Raw genomic sequence first — 5,806 nt, forward strand, 5'->3', positions numbered from 1 at the left:
AGAATTTCAATCGATGCTTCAGAATATTGGTTTTGACGTCTTTGCTCAAATTGATATTGAAAAGTCTGATAGACAGTTAGTTGAAGCAATTGTAGAGTGATGGTGGGACTCTACTCACACATTTCATTTTCCATGTAGCGAGATAGGCTTTACGCTACTTGATTTCTCAATGTTTACGGGATTGCGTGTTGGAGAAGGAAAGATTGTAGTGTTTGATTCAAAATATGAGTTATTTGATGAGGCTGTTAAATATTTACCTTTTTGAACGGAGGGTGAGATTTATAGCGGCAGCATCAAACTCAGTCATTTAGATATGTATACAGCTTATGCAGTGCAAGATGGTGTTAATAAAAGAGAAATAAGGTTTCGTCCTTTCATGTTATATGTTATTGGAAATGTATTGTTAGCAAACTCCCACAGCAAGGTTCGTTTGGGATATTTAGCTAGTCTTACTCAGATAGATGAGACGGTAGTTATGACTGTAGAGGAGCTGCATATACGCATCTGATCGGGTCTTTGGACTTGGTATGTTGTTTTGGCATTGACAATGGTAGTAAAACTGTGGTGGGGATGTGGCAAGTCATTGAGGTAATTAAAGTTAATTATTTTTTAAATGAATTTAATTAGTTAATTATGTGCTAATATATTTGTTTTTGTTCAATACTGGTATTATTCCTATTTTCGAAATGGTATGCACGTTCGGATACTTGAAGAGCTCGACCAATTTCCTGCTATAAATAATTGGGGTCCAACTTACCGTCATAAGGTTGTAGGTGAAGCTCATTGTAATCTAAGTCTAGTGTGACAGCAACACTACAAGAAATGGGACTTTTTGCTACACTTTTTTTTGCTACGCCCAATATTTGTAGCGCCCAATATTTGTAGCAAATGTTAACCTTTTGCTACGCTTTGTAGCGTTGCTGATCTTTTATAGACTTACAAATTATTTGCTAGTTTTGGCAACACTTATTGGCATTGCTAAAGTTATTTTACATTTTGAAAAAAACAAAAATTATTTTTATAATCCATTAATTGTCATCAACTATGCTTTTGAGCATAGCAAGTACTCGTTTTCTCTTGCTACGCTTGAAAGCGTTGCTGATACTTGGAAGAAAAGATTATTTCCATCATTTAAATGTCATCACCCACGCTTGCCAGTATAGCAAACGCCAGTCAGTATTTGCTACAGCTATAAGCGTTGTTGATACTAGAATTGGTTATGCTCTTCAAGGTAGCTCTGGCTACACCAAGTGTCCCAATTATCCGTGCCCAATACTTGGCACTGCTTTTTCAGTGACCCTCCCATATTTTCACGAAAAATTAGAATCACCCGCCCGCATTTTCATGAAATATGAAAAAAAAAAAAAACCGAAAGCAAAGCCTAAAACAAACCCTATTGTACACCACAAATCCACTAGAAAAAAGAAACCCTTTTTTTCTACCTCCAACACCGACTCCTCTCTCTCTCTCTCTCTCTCTCTCTGAAATCAAAACCCAAGCACTCCGACGCCCGTGATGTGCACGTTTTTTTTCCTTTCTCTCTCTCTTTCCCGGTAAGTGAAGTATCTCTCTTTCTCTTTGTTGTCTACATTTCCCCATTTCTCTCATTGTTGTTCGGATTCTCTAGAATGGTGACAGATCAATGGTTTACTGGTAGTTGTAAGATGAATTTTGTTTTGTTTACACTGTGGGGATTTTATTTAACTTGTGGGGGTTTCAATTCAGGCATTGTTGGAATTGGGTTTTGATTTCAAGTAGCAGATTTGGGGTTTTGATTGTGGTTGATCGACAATTCCTTTACTTTTTTTCTTAACTTTAATTACAAGGCTATTTGTTGATTGTTATTTTTCTTGTGGGGGTTTGTTTGCTGATTTCTTTTGTTCTAAAAGCTCTGCTTTTGTTTTGTTTTAAACGCATCTAATTGATTTGTTTTTCTTCAAAAGCTCATCTTTTGTATACTCTGTACTAATTTTTAGGTTGGACTACAATTTTGTATGTATTGTAATTGTGAAAAAGAAAGAGATGCAGGATGTCGTTGTTTGTCTATGCTATTAAACTTTTTACTGCCACCTCACTATTTGTCTTCTTCAAGCAGGATGCAGGAGCTATTCAGCAAGGTGCCTTATAAATTGAGAATGCTCCAAGAAATCTTTGGGGATCAAACTAGGAAGGTACTCAACACTAGCAATCCATGGTAATATTTTATTTAGACACTAATATTTAATTATATTGTTTTTTATGTTGTTTACATGGACTTGGTATTGTTCGGCGCATGTTAGTAGTTGAATCAGCTAAAGGAAACAACTATTCAGTTTTATGTTTTCTCTTGTACTAATTAAACTTTAGGCTGTGTTTGTTCTTTTTGGTTTTGAAATGTATTTTGGTGCTAAGACTTGTTGTTGTTTATGCTTTCTAAAAACGGCTTGAAATAACGCATCATATATGAAGATTGGATACATGATCACTAAAACTAGTTTGAAATAATGTGACATAGTTCTATGAAGATTGGATGCACTATCGCTGACATTGCGACGTGATTGTACATGTTCTAATTACTAACATATTCTCTTGATTGTCATTTGATTCATCTTTGGTTGAGTTGTTGAATCATTCTTGGGTACTTAAAATGCTTAGATGGGTTTCTTCAGTGAGCATTCTGCCAAGCTTACCAGGTATTTTGAGTCTGTTGCACAATTACCCTTAAGTTGGAGTCGTTTTGTTCTTTATAGCTTGGGTTGCTCAAAGTTTGAGGTAGGTGTCTTCCTCTCCATTTTATTTCCACCATGTTAGGAGCATGCTAAAGACTTTACTCAATAATTGATTTACGTTCTAATTATGTTAGAATTGAATTGAAGTTAGTGGGTTCTACTTCATGTTAAGTGCTGATTTTTTTAGTACAAGTAATTGTGTTTCATTACCTGTTTATACTATATTGTTTGACTGTCAAATTTTGGGCTAATGAGACTGCATCTTTTGGACTTGTTAGGCTGCTGCGTAACAAGGTGCATATCTGGCTAAGTGCTTAAGCCATATGGAGAAATGCAAACTTAACCCAGAAGGTCCTATTCGTTTGGAGAATCTGGGAGCCTTCAATTTTGTCCCTTTCAGTACGCATGTTCTTGGAATGTACTCCTTAATTTCTATCACTTCATTTACAGTAAGCATTACATAGATGAATGGGGCTACACTTACAGTCTAGTATTATATCCCTTCTTGATAATCCTTACCTTATATGTCCCTCAATGCTCATCACTTGATCTGTGGGCCACCAACCACCTTTTAAATGGATCAAACATATGTTTCTTCCCAAGAATCATCAAAGCATGAGGTTTTTAATACGTCATCAAGAAGTTTCAGCTCTATATTTTGAGTTTTGGACAGGTTACGCTCAAGCCCAGTAATTTGAACTAAGTGATGGTTAGGAACACATCCCAAGTGATGTTCTTTCATAACTTAGGAACACATTATAAGTTTTACGCTTACGCTTGCTTGTTGATGTAGTAATACTATATGATTGGATAATTTTTTTGTGGTATTTTGAATTGTTCTACTTGATATTCCTAATATTGAATTAGATTACTCCCATTGTTATTGTTTATTGTGTACGAATATTGACTTAGATGACTATAGCATTTACTGACTTGGTATTCTATAACATATATTTACTACCATGTTTTCTCATATTTTTTTAATGTATCAATATCGACTTAGATTACTACCATTTTCTATTTATTTATTTTAGAATTGAACATTGACTTAGATCATCTTAGTCATTAGTCATTAGATTATACAGTTTGAGTATTAGACTTATCAAACTGCAGTACTCTTGGTCCTGTAAATATCTCCATTGTTGGCACTTGGCACCACTACTGCCCAAGAAACCTTAGAAAATTCAGTCTGTAGGCATAGGTGGATTGGAAGATATGAAGCTCATCTGTGGGATAATACTAGGAGAAGGGAAGGACAATCAAGGAAAGAGCGACAAGGTATATCGTTATGAGCTAGCTACCATTGTTTATTTAGGCATTCAAGTATACTTTTGTTGTCTTACTAATTGTATGTTTTGAGTTGTTAATTAAGCCTGTTAATGTATGCATCCTTCACAGTTGCTTAATTAAATGTCGCTTATTATTGGTTGCAGTCTATTTGGGTAAGTTATAATAATTACCTAGCTACTTTCCTGCAAATCGATCCTTCTTCTTATGCTTTATACTGAGTCTTATATAACTATAATGATTGTATGATAATTTGTCTTGGCGGCTATGACAAAGAAGAGAAGGCAGGAAGGGCATATGATTTGGTTGCACTTAAGTACTAGGGAATCTCTACCACAACGAATTTCCCTGTATGTTTTTCTTTAAAAGTAATATAATATTGTTCAGTGTTGTAATTTGATTAGTTGCTAAGTGTTCCTCTAGTGCCCTCTCACCAAGGATTGTGATTTCCATGTGTGGTTGCACCTGAACAATTACAAAAGAGAAATTGAGGAGATGAAGCATATATATGACTAGGCAAGAGTTTATTGCTTCTCTGAGAAGGTGAAGTCCTTGTATCCATTTTTGTTGGAGCCTTATCATATTCATTTGTTATTTCATGTACCGACTTTTACTTATTTTCTTTCTTGCAGTTCTTAGGAGCAATGTATTTTGCGAGTAAAACTTGGAGCGTGACAAGTTGGGGAATACAAGCATTACATTTTGGATGAAGTGATAGATATATATTATATGCATGATGTACTTTGAATGACACTTCTGTATTTAAATTTGAACAAGTTTGTAATATATTTTTGCTTAACTTATGAAAATATTTTGTTGGATTTGATGTTTGATGATTTGATATCTTTGATATAATTTTCTTACCAAATATGAAAACAGGAAACAGGTCACCTGTGAAACAAAAATAGTAGTGTTCAAGCTTTTGCTACACTAAAAAGTGTGGCAAACAATCAAATGAATAGCTAGCATACTCCTATTTTTTAGACACGATTCAAGGCATTGCCAAAACTGAATAGAACCTGAAAGCAAGTCAATTTCCTACTACGCCTACAAGCATTGAAGATGCAATACTATTTGCAACGTATGAAAAGTGCGGCCAATGTCCCCTTTTGCTATGCTTATGCCGTGGCTGATGTTTTTTTTTTAAATAATTGTATGTTTTTCGAAAGAGAATTGGAAAATAGTTTTTGCTACGTTTTTACAACTTTCAGCAACACTACTGCTTGTGGTAAAGAGTAAGAGCATCAACAACGCTTTGAGTGTTGCCTATTATCTGCAACGCCTAGCAACGCTACTGAAAGCGTGGCAAAAGAGAATTTGCTACGGTTTGGCTAGCTTTTGCTACACTTTGAAGCGTTGCTAAAAGCCTGATCTCTTGTAGTGCAGGTAGAATCTCGTACTTGGAGTTCTATTGTATGGCTACCATGGGCAGATTCCACATGCATACACATAAAGCATCCATATGTTCAGAAAGCATTAGAGTTGACTAGTCAGCGATGCATCTTGTTTGGACCGTTAGTAAATGTTTGGTATTTAGGATAGCATTGTCATCGCCAAGTCACTGGCGTTCCTTTAGTTTGCATATGAATCTTAACGGATGCCAAACTGATATATTGCTTTGATGGTACAACAGTGGCGACATTTCTGTTGATGTCTTGATTAGACAGGTTAGTGAGCAATACTGACTATTGGGCTCGTGTCTCAGTGGGAATGCTTCTACCCCCAACTTATAGAGGTGTGAATGTGGACTTTGTTGGTGCATCTGGTCTTAAGGAGGATATAGGTATCTCACAACCGATGGGGGCAACCCT

At 35.7% G+C, this 5,806-nt stretch overlaps 1 long non-coding RNA gene across 14 annotated transcripts; it reads left to right on the forward strand.

Moving 5' to 3' along the window:
- Positions 1-1,332: 1,332 nt before the first annotated feature.
- Positions 1,333-4,821, forward strand: LOC147482233 (uncharacterized). 14 transcript variants are annotated; one of them, XR_015205985.1, is made up of 5 exons: positions 1,334-1,553; positions 2,096-2,194; positions 2,987-4,345; positions 4,478-4,538; positions 4,628-4,821. It is a non-coding gene; the product is annotated as an uncharacterized LOC147482233 (long non-coding RNA). The 14 variants fall into 14 exon arrangements; XR_015205975.1 differs by adding an exon at positions 2,635-2,751 and having other exon boundaries at positions 1,344-1,553; positions 2,096-2,171; positions 2,987-4,538; XR_015205978.1 differs by adding an exon at positions 2,635-2,751 and having other exon boundaries at positions 1,353-1,553; positions 2,987-4,538.
- The last annotated feature ends 985 nt before the right edge of the window (positions 4,822-5,806 follow it).

The sequence above is a fragment of the Coptis chinensis genome, chromosome 8, assembly GCF_015680905.1.
Source record: "Coptis chinensis isolate HL-2020 chromosome 8, ASM1568090v1, whole genome shotgun sequence".
Classification (NCBI taxonomy): domain Eukaryota; kingdom Viridiplantae; phylum Streptophyta; class Magnoliopsida; order Ranunculales; family Ranunculaceae; genus Coptis; species Coptis chinensis.